Genomic DNA, 16,974 nt, shown 5'->3' on the forward strand with positions numbered 1-16,974 from the left:
ACCATGTACATTAGTTTATATACCATTCTAACCTACGCACATACATACACACTAACATTAGGATTCTCTCTTTTTCTACTGAAGTCTCACCACAGTTTATTACCACTCAGCTGACAGTTCCAGGCCCCCCCAGATACGGGAAACCTGGAGGGGCACTCCTTGTCCTATCTTATCTCTCCAGAGTTATAGCTGGGTCGGTTCAAACATAGGTTAAGGATCCTCTTTGTTTTCGTTAGGCACACACATACATTCCTCTCTTCCCCCCCCCCCCCCCCCTCCAACCCAGTTGGAGCTGTGTTTATTATTTTTAATTACTCCTTGTTCATGCTACATAAACGCTAATCCCTAATGGTTAAGTTTCTGGGTAGAAATTATTTAATAATTTATCTTAAATCTTGATAAAATATCTTAACAATGGGTTACACTAAACTGTTGTAGCACTTGCTGGAAGACCTTTGACATGTAATTATATCCTTGGTCTGACTGCACTAGCTGCAAAAGTCCAAATGTTGAAAATAATTTCACCAGGGCCTTAACAATACTGGGAGCTGTGATTTTCCTCATTGGAATGGCCTCAGGAAAACAAGCGGTTATGGTTAAGAGAAACTGGTTACTAATCTTGGCTTTGGACAAAGGACCAATACAATCCACCAGAACCCTGCTGAAAGGTTGGTCAAAAGCAGGAATAGGCTGCAAAGGTGCAACTAGTACAGCTTGATTTGGTTTACCCATCCACTGACAAACGTGACACAATTTACAGTAAGCCACAACATCCTGTTTCAGACCAGGCCAGAAGAAATTATGCAACATACGTCTTGTTGACCCCAATAGGGCCTGCCATACTACCATCATGAGCCAACCTCAGTATCTCTTGTTGAAGTGTAACTGGAAAGACAATTTGAGATACACTGGGCCAATCGTCTTTCCCAGAAGTAGCGCGAGAACATAATTTCCTTATTAGAACCCCATCTCTGTCAAAGTAAGCCTCACAAACTTCCTCAAACTCCTCCTCCGGACATATTTCAGCAAAAAGAGGGTAGAGGGAAAAATATTTACTCTGTTCCACAATCAGCTGCTTCCTTGAGATCGAAGTGTCAACTTTAGGGTACCTCTCTTCCTTTGGGGTTTTCAAAGGAGAAGTCAACTCAGGAGGTTTAGCAAAATCAGGATCACCCATAAAGGTATCGGACAGATCGACCATGGTGGAATCGCTGACATCCTCCAGAACACTAGACCTTCTTAGACATACCACGTGTAACAGCACATGCTGGGAACAATCTAGGGTACTTTTCTGATAACCCATCAGGTTTCTCTACTCTTGGTTCCTTACAAATGGCAGGATTCGGCACAACCTTCCCTCCAGCCAAATCATTTCCCAAAAAGAATGATACTGTCAGGTGCGTGAATGAGGACCCAAAAGCGAATTAACAAAACAGAGTTTCTTTAATGACGAAACACACGTAGGCTCAGATGGACAGGCAGATTCCGACAGGACAGGACAAGGTTAGATGAACATGCAGATTCCGACAGGACAGGACAAGGTTGCAGCAAACACGACGATAGTCTGGTTCAGGCATGAGTAACACAAACGAGAATCCGACAAAGACAGGAGCAGAAACAGAGAGAGATGTAGAGACCTAATCAGAGGGAAAAAGGGAACAGGTGGGAAAAGGGGTGAACGAGGTAGTCAGAGAAGACAAGGAACAGCTGGGGGAAAGAGGGGAAGAAAAGGTAACCTAGTACGACCAGCAGAGGGAGACAGGGTGAAGAGAAAGGACAGAAACAAGACACAACATGACAATACATGACAGTACCCCCCCACTCACCGAGCGCCTCCTGGCGCACTCGAGGAGGAAACCTGGTGGCAACGGAGGAAATCATCGATCAGCGAACGGTCCAGCACGTCCCGAGAGGGAACCCAACTCCTCTCCTCAGGACCGTACCCCTCCCAATCCACTAGGTACTGATGACCACGGCCCCGAGAACGCATGTCCAAAATCTTGCGGACCCTGTAGATAGGTGCGCCCTCGACAAGGATGGGGGGGGGGGGAGACGAGCGGGGTCGCGAAGAACGGGCTTAACACAGGAGACATGGAAGACCGGGTGGACGCGACGAAGATATCGCGGAAGAAGAAGTCGCACTGCGACAGGATTAATGATCTGAGAAATACGGAACGGACCAATGAACCGCGGGGTCAACTTGCGAGAAGCTGTCTTAAGGGGAAGGTTCTGAGTGGAGAGCCAAACTCTCTGACCGCGACAATATCTAGGACTCTTAGTTCTTCGCTTATTAGCAGCTCTCACAGTCTGCGCCCTATAACGGCAAAGTGCAGACCTGACCCTCTTCCAGGTGCGCTCGCAACGTTGGACAAAAGCCTGAGCGGAGGGGACGCTGGACTCGGCGAACTGAGATGAGAACAGCGGAGGCTGGTACCCGAGGCTACTCTGAAAAGGAGATAGCCCGGTCGCAGACGAAGGAAGCGAGTTGTGGGCGTATTCTGCCCAGGGGAGCTGTTCTGACCAAGACGCAGGGTTGCGAAAAGAAAGACTGCGTAAGATGCGACCAATAGTCTGATTGGCCCGTTCTGCTTGACCGTTAGACTGGGGGTGAAAGCCGGAAGAGAGACTGACGGAAGCCCCAATCAAACGGCAAAACTCCCTCCAAAATTGAGACGTGAATTGCGGACCTCTGTCCGAAACGACGTCTGACGGAAGGCCATGAATTCTGAAAACATTCTCGATGATGATTTGTGCCGTCTCTTTAGCAGAAGGAAGCTTAGCAAGGGGAATAAAATGAGCCGCCTTAGAGAACCTATCGACAACCGTAAGAATAACAGTCTTCCCCGCTGACGAAGGCAGTCCGGTGACAAAATCCAAGGCGATGTGAGACCACGGTCGAGAGGGAATAGGAAGCGGCCTGAGACGGCCGGCAGGAGGGGAGTTACCGGACTTAGTCTGCGCGCAGACCGAACAAGCAGCCACAAAACGACGCGTGTCATGCTCCCGGGTGGGCCACCAAAAACGCTGGCGAATGGAAGCAAGCGTACCCCGAACGCCAGGGTGGCCGGCTAACTTGGCAGAGTGAGCCCACTGAAGAACGGCCAGACGAGTAGGAACGGGAACGAAAAGAAGGTTCCTAGGACAAGCGCGCGGCGACGGAGTGTGAGTGAGTGCTTGCTTTACCTGCCTCTCAATTCCCCAGACAGTCAACCCGACAACACGCCCCTCAGGGAGAATCCCCTCGGGGTCAGTGGAGGCTACTGAAGAACTGAAGAGACGAGATAAAGCATCAGGCTTGGTGTTCTTAGAGCCCGGACGATAAGAAATCACAAACTCGAAACGAGCGAAAAACAGCGCCCAGCGCGCCTGACGCGCATTAAGTCGTTTGGCAGAACGGATGTACTCAAGGTTCCTATGGTCGGTCCAAACGACAAAAGGAACGGTCGCCCCCTCCAACCACTGTCGCCATTCGCCTAGGGCTAAGCGGATGGCGAGCAGTTCGCGGTTTCCCACATCATAGTTACGTTCCGACGGCGACAGGCGATGAGAAAAATACGCGCAAGGGTGGACCTTGTCGTCAGAGAGGGAGCGCTGAGAAAGAATGGCTCCCATGCCCACCTCTGACGCGTCAACCTCGACAACGAACTGTCTAGAGACGTCAGGTGTAACAAGGATAGGTGCGGATGTAAAACGATTCTTGAGGAGATCAAAAGCTCCCTGGGCGGAAACGGACCACTTAAAGCACGTCTTGACAGAAGTAAGGGCTGTGAGAGGAGCTGCCACCTGACCGAAATTACGGATGAAACGACGATAGAAGTTCGCGAAGCCGAGAAAGCGCTGCAGCTCGACGCGTGACTTAGGGACGGGCCAATCAATGACAGCTTGGACCTTAGCGGGATCCATCTTAATGCCTTCAGCGGAAATAACAGAACCGAGAAATGTGACGGAGGAGGCATGAAAAGTGCACTTCTCAGCCTTCACAAAAAGACAATTCTCTAAAAGGCGCTGGAGGACACGTCGAACGTGCTGAACATGAATCTGGAGTGACGGTGAAAAAATCAGGATATCGTCAAGGTAAACGAAAACAAAGATGTTCAGCATGTCTCTCAGGACATCATTGACTAATGCCTGAAAGACAGCTGGAGCGTTAGCGAGGCCGAAAGGAAGAACCCGGTATTCAAAGTGCCCTAACGGAGTGTTAAACGCCGTCTTCCACTCGTCCCCCTCCCTGATGCGCACGAGATGGTAAGCGTTACGAAGGTCCAACTTAGTGAAAAACCTGGCTCCCTGCAGGATCTCGAAGGCTGAAGACATAAGAGGAAGCGGATAACGATTCTTCACTGTTATGTCATTCAGCCCTCGATAATCTATGCAGGGGCGCAGGGACCCGTCCTTCTTCTTAACAAAAAAAAAACCCGCTCCGGCGGGAGAGGAGGAGGGGACTATGGTACCGGCGGCAAGAGCTACAGACAAATAATCTTCGAGAGCCTTACGTTCGGGAGCCGACAAAGAGTATAGTCTACCCCGGGGGGGAGTGGTTCCCGGAAGGAGATCAATACTACAATCATACGACCGGTGTGGAGGAAGAGAGGTGGCCCTGGACCGACTGAACACCGTGCGCAGATCGTGATATTCCTCTGTCAAATCACCAGGCTCCTCCTGTGAAGAAGAGACAGAGGAAACAGGAGGGATAGCAGACATTAAACATTTCACATGACAAGAGACGTTCCAGGAGAGGATAGAATTACTAGACCAATTAATAGAAGGATTATGACAAACTAGCCAGGGATGGCCCAAAACAACAGGTGTAAAAGGTGAACGAAAAATTAAAAAAGAAATGGTTTCGCTATGATTACCAGAGACAGTGAGGGTTAAAGGTAGCGTCTCACGCTGAATCCTGGGGAGAGGACTACCATCCAAGGCGAACAAGGCCGTGGACTCCCTTAACTGTCTGAGAGGAATGTCATGTTCCCGAGCCCAGGTCTCGTCCATAAAACAGCCCTCCGCCCCAGAGTCTATCAAGGCACTGCAGGAAGCTGACGAACCGGTCCAGCGTAGATGGACCGACAAGGTAGTGCAGGATCTTGAAGGAGAGACAGGAGTAGTAGCGCTCACCAGTAGCCCTCCGCTTACTGATGAGCTCTGGCTTTTACTGGACATGAAGTGACAAAATGACCAGCGGAACCGCAATAGAGACAGAGGCGGTTGGTGATTCTCCGTTCCCTCTCTTTAGTCGAGATGCGGATACCTCCCAGCTGCATAGGCTCAGCACCCGAGCCGGCAGAGGAAGATGGTAGTGATGCGGAGAGGGGGGCAACGGAGAACGCGAGCTCCTTTCCACGAGCTCGGTGACGAAGATCAACCCGTCGCTCAATGCGAATAGCGAGTTCAATCAAGGAATCCACGCTGGAAGGAACCTCCCGGGAGAGAATCTCATCCTTTACCTCTGCGCGGAGACCCTCCAGAAAACGAGCGAGCAAAGCCGGCTCGTTCCAGCCACTGGAGGCAGCAAGAGTGCGAAACTCAATAGAGTAGTCTGTTATGGATCGATTACCTTGACATAGGGAAGACAGGACCCTGGAAGCCTCCTCCCCAAAAACAGATTGATCAAAAACCCGTATCATCTCCTCCTTAAAGTCCTGATACTGGTTAGTACACTCAGCCCTTGCCTCCCAGATTGCCGTGCCCCACTCACGAGCCCGTCCAGTAAGGAGAGATATGACGTAGGCGATACGAGCAGTGCTCCTGGAGTAAGTGTTGGGCTGGAGAGAAAACACAATATCACACTGGGTGAGGAACGAGCGGCATTCAGTGGGCTCCCCAGAGTAACACGGCGGGTTATTGATTCTGGGCTCCGGAGATTCGAAAGCCCTGGAAGTGGCCGGTGGATCGAGGCGGAGATGGTGAACCTGTTCTGTGAGGTTGGAGACTTGGGTGGCCAGGGTCTCAACGGCATGTCGAGCAGCAGACAATTCCTGCTCGTGTCTGCCTAGCATCGCTCCCTGGATCTCGACGGCTGAGTGGAGAGGATCCGAAGTCGCTGGGTCCATTCTTGGTCGGATTCTTCTGTCAGGTGCGTGAATGAGGACCCAAAAGCGAATTAACAAAACAGAGTTTCTTTAATGACGAAACACACGTAGGCTCAGATGGACAGGCAGATTCCGACAGGACAGGACAAGGTTAGATGAACATGCAGATTCCGACAGGACAGGACAAGGTTGCAGCAAACATGACGATAGTCTGGTTCAGGCATGAGTAACACAAACGAGAATCCGACAAAGACAGGAGCAGAAACAGAGAGAGATATAGAGACCTAATCAGAGGGAAAAAGGGAACAGGTGGGAAAAGGGGTGAACGAGGTAGTCAGAGAAGACAAGGAACAGCTGGGGGAAAGAGGGGAAGAATAGGTAACCTAGTACGACCAGCAGAGGGAGACAGGGTGAAGAGAAAGGACAGAAACAAGACACAACATGACAATACATGACAGATACTCACTTCACCGGTAGGCTAGGCCTCACTCCAACGACCACGGAAACAAGAAATAAGATCAGACTCGAGTTCCACATTATACAAAGGAACTTCCATGCAACCCATCCCCACACCTTGTACCAACACACTGTAAACAGTTGCTGAAGTGCCAGACAAAAGCAAAACACCCCGCTTAGTGAGTCTGCCAGATCAGAAGCAGTAGGGATGACCAAGGATGTTCTCTTGATAAGTGCATGAATTAGACAATTTTCCTGTCCTGCTTAAGCATTTAAGATGTAACTAGTACTTTTGGGTGTTACGGAAAATGTAAGGAGTAAAAAGTATACTATTTTCTTTAGGAATGTAGTGAAGTAAAAGTAGTCAAAAATATAAATAGTAAAGTAAAGTACAGATACCCAAAAAAAACTACTTAAGTAGTACTTAAAAGTATTTTTATTTAAGTACTTTACACTACTGATTAAAACGTCCCCTAACAACCAGCTGAAATGCCATAGAGGCACCAATTCCGATCATTCCATATGTAAGGTGAAAGGAAATGAAAGGCCAATTTACCTAACTCTCTAGACACCAAAAGAGGGAACGGGTTTGATAACTTGTCATTTTAAATCTTAACAGCAATGTTAGGTAAGTCGGAAGTATGTGGAGCAGGGCTTTGTAAACAAAAAGACCGTAATAATGTGGGTTTATGCCTTGGGGGAGATCTTCATGGGCTATACTCAGGATAGCAAGTTGGTGGTTGAAGATATCCCTCTAGTGGTATGGGGGCTCCTTTGGCAAAGTGGGTGGGGTTATATCCTGCCTGTTTGGCCCTGTCCCGGGGTATCGTCGGACGGGCCACAGTGTCTCCCGACCCCTCCTGTCTCAGCCCCCAGTATTTATGCTGCAATAGTTTGTGCCGGGGAGCTAGGGCCAGTCTGTTATGTCTAGAGTATTTCTCCTGTCTTATCCGGTGTCCTGTGTGAATTTAAGTATACTCTCTCTAATTCTCTCTCAACTGTTCTGCCTGCAGCTATGGAACCCTGACCTGTTCCCTGGACGTGCTACCCTGTCCCGGACCTGCTGTTTTCAACTCTCTAGAGACAGCAAGAGCGGAGACACTCTTAATGATCGGCTATGAAAAGCCAACTGACATTTACCTGAGGTGCTGACTTGCTGCACCCTCTACAACCACTGTGATGATTATTGTTTGACCCTGCTGGTCATCTATGAACATTTGAACATCTTGTCCGTGTTTAATTATTATTATTATAATCTCCACCCGGCACAGACAGAAGAGAACTGGCCACCCCTCAAAGCCTGGTTCCTCTCTAGGTGCCGGCCTTTCTACTGAGTTTTTCCTAGCCACCGTGCTTCTACACCTGCATTGCTTGCTGTATGGGATTTTAGGCTGGGTTTCTATACAGCACTTTGTGACATCAGCGGATGTAAGAAGGGCTTTATCAATACATTTGATTGATCTGGCCAGGTCACAGTTGTAAATGAGAACTTGTTCTCAACTGGCCTACCTGGTTAAATAAAGGTGAAATAAAATAAATAAATACAATCTACGTAACTTAAAAGATGTCTAGCCAGCCTTTAGGTAAATAATACAGTGATGAGTCTTCTGTGATAAAGCAAAGGGCGCTATGAAAAATGGCATCCAAGGGTTAAAGAGTAGAGGCATCTGCACTTTGATAAATAGTGTTGTGGAATGTCTTATAATGGACACTCAAAGGCAATATTACATGAATTACTCTTTATTGTCAGCAAGCTGGAGAGGTCAGAGTCAAACTTAGATGTATAAAGTACCGGTCTGAAGTGAGATCTAAAAGTGCGTTCCTTAAATAGAGCCTTTACACGGCTACATAAAAACCTACATAAACAGGATCTCATTGGATTGGTTCCTACGTGTGACTGGCTCAGTCTCCTACCTTAACTTAAAGAACATATTCTGGGCGTTCTGCCAGATGGTCCTACGGAGGGGGTCATGACGGCCCTCCCTCGTAATCTTTACCAGAAACAGGCAGGAACCAAGAATAGTTTATTACACCAAAGATAAGATGCACAAAGTAACATTTTCTTCCCAATAGTATCACCATAATCAAGAACAGGTAGAAAGGTTGACGACACAATCTGCTTCCTGCTGACTAGAGAGAAACCAGATCTGTTTTTGTAAAAAACAAATCCACGTTTCCATTGGAACACAGGAGTGATGGTTGCTGATAATGGACCTCTGTACGCCTATGTGGATATTCCATTAAATAATCTGCTGTTTCCAGCTACAATAATCATTTACAACATTAACAGTGTCTACACTGTATTGCTGATCAATTTTATGTTATTTTGATGGATAAAAAATGTGCTTTTCTATCAAAAACAAGGACATTTCTAAGTGACCCCAAACTTTTGAACGGTAGTACAGAGAAACTTTTATAAAGTCCTCCGAGTGACTTTAAATCAAGGTCAATTGGGAAATGGAATTAGGGTGCGGTAATTCAGTCTCAGATGACCATCATGTTAATGACAAGGTTAGCACATCCTTAATGCCATAAGCAATCTTAATGTTTCAGTTCAGCTGTCCATAAACGAAAGCTTGTCTCCAAAGCTTCCTCAACCCAACTTCAAATGCATCAGCAAACATTTCCTCTGCATGTTGAAATAAGCAAAGCCATTTTTTTCAAGTGTCAGGGAGTGACATGGTAATAGAATTCAGAAACATTTTCAATTACGAAATGGAATGACTGGGCAAATAAGATGAGAGAATCAAACTGCATCCCAGAACTCAGGATGAGGATATGACTCAACTCCAAATGCATGTTTTCCCCAGATGAATGTGAAAGGCCAATTTAATACCTTATTTATTTATTTATTGGATGGAAGACAGAATATACTGTTTGCAGCTATTGTAATCCAATATTCATAGTAAACCAGGCCTTCTACACTACCGGTCAAAAGTTTTAGAACACCTACTCCTACAAGGGTTTTTCTTTCATTTTTACTATTTTCTACATTGTAGAATACAAGTGAATACATCAATACTATGAAATAACACATATGGAATCATGAAGCAAACAAAAAAGTGTTAAACAAATCAAAATATATTTTATATTTGAGATTCTTCATATAGCCACGCTTTGCTTTGATGACAGGTTTGCACACACTTGGCATTCTCTCAACCAGCTTCACCTGGAATGTTTTTCCAACAGTCTTGAAGGAGTTCCAACATATGCTAAGCACTTGTTGGCTGCTTTTCCTTCACTCTGCGGTCAGACTCATCCCAAACCATCTCAATTTGGTTGAGGTCGGGGGATTGTGGAGGCCAGGTCAACTGATGCAGCACTCCATCACTCTCCTTCATGGTAAAATAGCCCATACACCAGCACACCATAACACCTCCTTCTCCATGCTTTATAGTGGGAAATACACATGCAGAGATAATCTGTTCACCCACACCGCATCTCACAAAGACACGGTGGTTGGAACCAAAAATCTCCAATTTGGACTCCAGACCAAAGGACAAATGTCCACCGGTTTAATGTCCATTGCTCGTGTTTCTTGGCCCAAGCAAGTCTCTTCTTATTGTTGGTGTCCTTTAGTAGTGGTTTCTTTGCAGCAATTCGACCATGAATCCCTGATTCACACAGTCTCCTGTGAACAGTTGATATTGAGATATGCTGCTACTTGAACTCTGTGAAGCATTTATTTCGACTGCGATTTCTGAGGCTGGTGACTCTAATGAACTTATCCTCTGCAGCAGAGGTAACTCTGGGTCTTCCATTCCTGTGGCGGTCCTCATGAGAGCCAGTTTCATCATAGCGCTTGATGGTTTTTGCGACTACACTTGAAGAAACTTTCAAAGTTCTTGACATTTTCCAGATTGACTGACCTTCATGTCATAAAGTAAGGATGGACTGTCATTTCTCTTTGCTTATTTGAGCTGTTCTTGCCATAATATGGACTTGGTATTTTACCAAATAGGCCTATCATCTGTATACCCTCCCTACCTTGTCACAACACAACTGATTGGCTGAAAATGCATTAAGAAGGAAAGAAATTCCACACATGATCTTTTTAGAAGGCACATCTGCTAATTTAAATGTATTCCAGGTGACTACCTCATAAAGTTGGTTGAGAGAATGCCATGAATGTGCAAAGCTGTCATCAAGGCAAAGGGTGGCTACTTTGAAGAATCTCAAATATAAAATATATTTTGATTTGTTTAACAGTATTTTGGTTACTACCTGATTCCATATGTGTTATTTCCTAGTTTTTATGCCTTCACTTTTATTCTACAATGTAGAAAATAGTAAAAATAAAGAAAAACCCTTGAATGAGTAGGTGTTCTAAAACTTTTGACTGGTAGTGTATGTATTTACCCTGGAATGCTCATCAAGGGACTGAAATTGTGACTGAAATTTCACACCCCTTGGATTTCTTCACATTTTATTGTGTTACAAAGTGGGATTAAAATGTGCCATTTTTTTGTCGACAATCTACACAAAATACAATTATTTAATATATATACAAAATTCATAACTAAAATAGTATTTGCATAAGTATTCATCCCCTTTGTTTAGGCAAGCCTAAATTAGTTCAAGAGTCAAATTTGGCTGAATCAATCACATGGACTCACTCTGTGTGAAATAATAGGGGTTGACATGATTTTTGAATGAATAACCCTTCCTCTGTCCCCCATACATACATACATACATACAAGTTCGAATCCCCGAGCTGACAAGGTACAAATCTGTCGTTCTGCCCCTGAACAGGCAGTTAACCCACTGTTCCTAGGCCGTCATTGAAAATAAGAATTTGTTCTCAACTGACTTGCCTAGTTAAATAAAGGTAAAAATAAAAATACATTCAACATCTGTTTGGTCCTGCAGTCAAGTATTGAATTGCAAGCACATATTTAACTACAAAGACCAGGGTGCTTTTCGAAAGCCTCAAAGAAGGGCAGTGACTAGTAGATGGGTAACAATAACACATCAGATATTGAATATCTCTTTAAGCATGGTCAAGTTAATAATTATGCTGTGGATTATATATTAAACCACCCAGACACATCAAAGATAGTGTTCCTTCTCAACTGAGCTGCTGAACAGGAACGAAACTGCTCAGGGACGTTACCATGAGGCGATTGGTGATTTTAAAACAGCTACAGAGTTCAATGGCTGTGATGGGAGAAAACTGAGAATGGGATCAACATTGTAGTGACTCCACAATAATGACCTAAATGACAGAGTGAAAAGAAGAATACAAGTATATACAATACAAATATTCCAAATTATACAACAGGTGGGTCTAATCGTGAATGCTGATTGGTTAAAACTGCATTCCAGCCTGTGTCTATTCCACAAATTACCACAGACTAAATCTATGACGTTAAAATGCTGATTTACTCTGTTCCATCTGACTGCGCAATCCACTGTCTCATCAGCCCAGCCAGGCAATTTATACATTTGATCTCCACTATAAAAAGCAGATAGACATTACGAATCCCCGAGGTGACAAGGTAAAAATCTGTCTTTCTGCCCTTGAACAAGGCAGTTAACTCTCTGTTCCCCGGTAGGCCATCATTGTAAATAAGAATTTGTTCTTAACGGACTTGACTAGATAAATAAAGGTTAAATCAATTTAAAAAATAAATACATCCTTTCATTCCGTTTTCAACAGCGGAGATTTGTATTAACCTTGCTGTCTGTCTCTCTGACATTTGCAACATTGTTTCAATATTCAAATCTCCAGCTGTCACATCGTAATGACCATGTCGGGAGTCGGGACGAAACAAACAGGCAGGTAGTTTTTCTCAGCCAGAAAAAAATCATGAATCAGTCATATTTTTATGGATATATACACAAAGAAATATCCATAGAAAACAGGTCAAACGAAACAAAGTGCATCTAGTTTGCAATCTTTCCAGATTCAGTTTGAAGTGATTGTGTTAGCTTGTGTTGTTGGCTAGCTCCTCTGAACAACAGTATCTTGACAAGAGACCACATTTTCTATGCCAGGTAAAATCTCGCCTCGTTAGCTCATTGTTATGGATGTATAAATGTCACTGGAAATCAGCTTAAACAAATGCAAATGCAGCTACTATGAGGTTGGATTAATACTGGGAAATGATGATAATGCCCTTTAAGTGTTAGAGCTTTTTGAAAAGACTGAAATTCAGCCTGTTTTGGTGGGATTGGGTTTTGGCCTGTCACTAAGCGTTTAATTAGTCAATGGACCAATAAGAAAGAGAGTTCAAAACCTCTCTGCCAATAACAGCTAGTTTTCAGTTTTCCCCTCCCCACTCCCAGAAAGTCAGAACAAAATTATTTCAGGAGAAATTACTCTTGCACCACAGTCTCCTTCAAACTCAGGACCCTGGTACTGAACACCTCCCTCTGCAACTGGATCCTGGACTTCCTGACGGGCCGTCCCCAGGCGGTGAAAAATGTAAGAATGCTGAGAATGATGAGCTCCAAGCTCATCATCAAGCTGGAGGCCCTGGGACTCAACCCCGCCCTGTGCAATTGGCTCCTGGACTTTCTGACGGGCCACCCCCAGGTGGTGAAGGTAGGAAACATCTCCACTTCACTGACCCTCAACACTGGGGCCCCACAAGGGTGCGTTATCAGCCCCCTCCTGTACACCCTGTTCACCCACGACTGCGTGGCCATGCACGCCTCCAACTCAATCATCAAGTTTGCAGAGGACAACAGTAGTGGGCTTGATTACCAACTACGACGAGACAGCCTACAGGGAGGAGGTGAGGGTACTCGGAGTGTGGTGTCAGGAAAACAACATCTCACTCAACGTCAACAAAACAAAGGAGATGATCGTGGACTTCAGGAAAAAGCAGAGGGAGCACCCCCCTATCCACATCGAAGGGACAGCAGTGGAGAAGGGCTCTCAAGAGGGTGATGCGGTTTGCACAACGCATCACTGGGGGCAAACTACCTACTCTCCAGGACACCTACAGCACCCAATGTCACAGGAAGGCCAAAAAGATAATCAAGGACAACAACCACCCGAGCCACTGCCTGTTCACCCCGCTACTATCCAGAAGGTGAGGTCAGTACAGGTGCATCAAAGCTGGGACCAAGAGACTGAAAAATAGCTTCTACCTCAAGGCCATCAGACTGTTAAACAGCCATCACTAACTCAGAGGCTGCTGCCTACTTACAGACTTTAAATCATTGGCCACTTTAATAAATGGACCACTGGTCACTTTAATAATGCCACTTTAATAATAATGTTTACATATCTTGCATTACTCATCCCATATGTAATATACTATAATTTATACCATCTATTGCATCTTGCCTATGCCGCTCGGTCATTGCTCATCCATATATTTATATGCATATATTCTTATTCCATCCCTTTACTTAGATTTGTGTGTATTAGGTAGTTGTTGTGGAATTGTTAGATTACTTGTTAGATATTGCTGCACTGTCGGAACTAGAAGCACAAGCATTTCACTACACTTGCAGTAACATCTGCTAACCATGTGTTTGTGACCAATAAGATTTGATTTATTATAGAAGATCTAGTGTAGACTTTTGTACACTGAACAAAAATATCAAATGCAACAAGCAAAAATGTCGAAGATTTTGCTGAGTTACAGTTAGTGGAAGGAAATCAGTCAATTGAAATAAATTCATTAGGCTGTAATATATTGATTTGACATGACTGGGAATACAGATATGCATCTATTGGTCACAGGTACCTTAAATAAAAGCTAGGGAAGTTGATCAGAAAGCCAGTCAGTATCAGGTGTGACCACCATTTGCCTCATATAGCACGACACATCTCCTTTACATAGTGTTGATCAGGCTGTTGATTGTGGCCTGAGGAATGTTGTCCCACTCCTCTTCAATGGCTGTGCGAAGTTGCTGGATATTGGTGGGAACTGGAACATGCTGTCGTACACATCGATCCAGAGCATCCCACACATGCTCAATGGTTGACATCTCTGGTGATTATGCAGGTCATGGAAAAACTGAGACATTGTCAGCTTCCAGGAATTGTGTACAGATCTTTGCGACATGGGGCTGTGCATTATCATGCTGAAAGATGAGGTGATGGCAGCAGATGAATGGCACAACAATGGGCCTCAGGATCTCGTCACAATATCTATGTGCATTCAAATTGCTATCGATTTTACAGCAATTGTGTTCGTTGTCCGTAGCTTATGCCTGTCCATACCATAACCCCACCTCCACCATAGGGCACTCTGTTCACAACGTTGACATCAGAAAACCGCTAGGCCACATGACATCATCCCAGGCATCTGCCCGGTACAGTTGAATCCGGGATTCATCTGTGAAGAGCATATTTTTAGAGTGAGCCAGAGGCCATCGAAAGAGAGCATTTGCCAACTGAAGGTTACGACACCGAACTGCAGTCAGGTCAAGACCCTGGTGAGGACAACGAGCACGCAGATGAGCTTCCCTGAGACAGTTTCTGACAGTTTGTTCAGCAGTTCTTAGGTTGTGCAGACCCACAGTTTCATCAGCTGTCTTAGTGGCTGGTCTCAGATGATCCGGTAGGTGAAAAAGCCAGATGTGGAGGTCCCGGGCTTGCGTGGTTACACGTGGTCTGCGGTTGTGAGGCCGGTTGCACGCACTGCCAAATTCACTAAAATTATATTGGAGGTGGCTTATGGTAGAGAAATTAACATTACATTATCTGCCAACAGCTCTGGTGGATATTCCTGCAGTCAGCATGCATATTGCACGCTCACTCAACACTTGAGACATCTGTGGCATTGTGTTGTGGGACAAAACTGCACATTTTAGAGTGGCCATTTATTGTCCCCAGCACAAGGTGCACCTGGTCATGCTGTTTAATCAGCTTCTTGATATGCCACACCTGTCAGGTGGATGGATTATCCTGGCAAAGGAAAAATGCTCACTAACAGGGACGTAAACACTTTTGTGTACACAACTGGAGATAAATCTGATTAGGAACATTTCTGGAATCTTTTATTTCAGCTCATGAAACATGGGACCAACACTGTGTTTACATTTTTGTTAAGTGTAAATTAATTGGAATGACTGGAAATCTGACAGACTTTGGTTTTTAATGTAAAGATATATCCTATATCTGTAGTAGATAACAATGGGTTAGAATAAGCCTGATTTATCCTGCAATAGAGGTTGTTTAATTGGTCATATTAATTTAGTCTTCCAATGCATCTTAAGGTGAAAGTAACGTAAAAATAAATGAAAGTAATCAGATTACGATACCGAGTTTGTTTAATCCAAAAGTTACCTTGATGAGTACAGTTTTGTACATGTAACTAACATTACATTTAGAAAGTAACCTACCCAACCCTGTGTACAAAACATTAGGAACACCTTTTGAGTTGCACCCCCTTTTGCCATCAGAACAGCCTCAATTTGTCAGGCCATGGCCTCTTTAAGGTGTCAAAAGCGTTCCACAGGGATGCTGGCCCAGAGTTAGGGTAACCCTGACCCAGTTGTGTCAAGTTGGCTGGATGTCCTTTGGGTGGTGGACCATTCTTGATACACACGGGAAACCCAGCAGCATTGCAGTTCTTGACACACTCAAAGCGGTGCGCATGGCACATACAACCATACCCTGTTCAAAGGAACTTCAATATTTTGTCTTTCCCATTCACCCTCTGGATGGCGCACATACACAATCCGTCTCAAGGCTTATGATCTTTATTTAACGTGTCTCCTCGCGTTCATCTACACTGATTGAAGTGGATTCAATAGGTGGCATTAATAAGGGATCATAGCTTTTACCTGGTCAGTCTATCATGGAAAGAGCAGGTGTTCCTCATTTTTTTGTACACTCAGTGTATATGTACACAGCTACCTCAATTACCTCGTCCCCTGCACATCAACTCGGTACTGGTACTCCCTGTATATAGACATGTTATTTTTACTCGTTATTGTTATAAATTATTCACTGTGTATTTATTCCTCGTGATACGGTTTCTATTTTTTTATCTTTAACTCTGCATTGTTTGATGATAAACTGTAAGTAAGCATTTCACTGTTAGAATACACCTGTTGTTTACGAAACATGTGACAAATAAAATGTATAAGGTATTTGTTCTCAATCAAAATGGTAAAAAAATAAACAAAATCACAGCAAGGTACTTAAATTGTTACCCAGAAATGATTCAAAAATGGCTGCTTCGGGCCTTTAAAACTGGAAACAAAAGATATCCAATAACAAATCACATCCCCTGCCAAGGCTCCATATCAATGACACCTCTCTGTATGTAATTTCTCACACCTATTGGCCAGAGTGGAAACACTCAGGACTTTAATCAAAAGCAAAAGGCTGCTGTAGCTGGAAGAGGTAAAAATCGATGTTGAGATAGATTGGGGGGGGGGGGTGTATGTTCCCCTGCTTGTTTAGATCTGATTATTTATTTCAATTGACAGCCATACAGTAGTCATGAAGCAATGCGGAACATTTACATCAAGAGCACTCAGTAGAGAAACTGGTCCTTGATAAGAATCCACATACCAT

Source organism: Oncorhynchus mykiss, chromosome 20, assembly GCF_057628025.1.
Source record: "Oncorhynchus mykiss isolate SJ-2025 chromosome 20, ASM5762802v1, whole genome shotgun sequence".
NCBI lineage: Eukaryota > Metazoa > Chordata > Actinopteri > Salmoniformes > Salmonidae > Oncorhynchus > Oncorhynchus mykiss.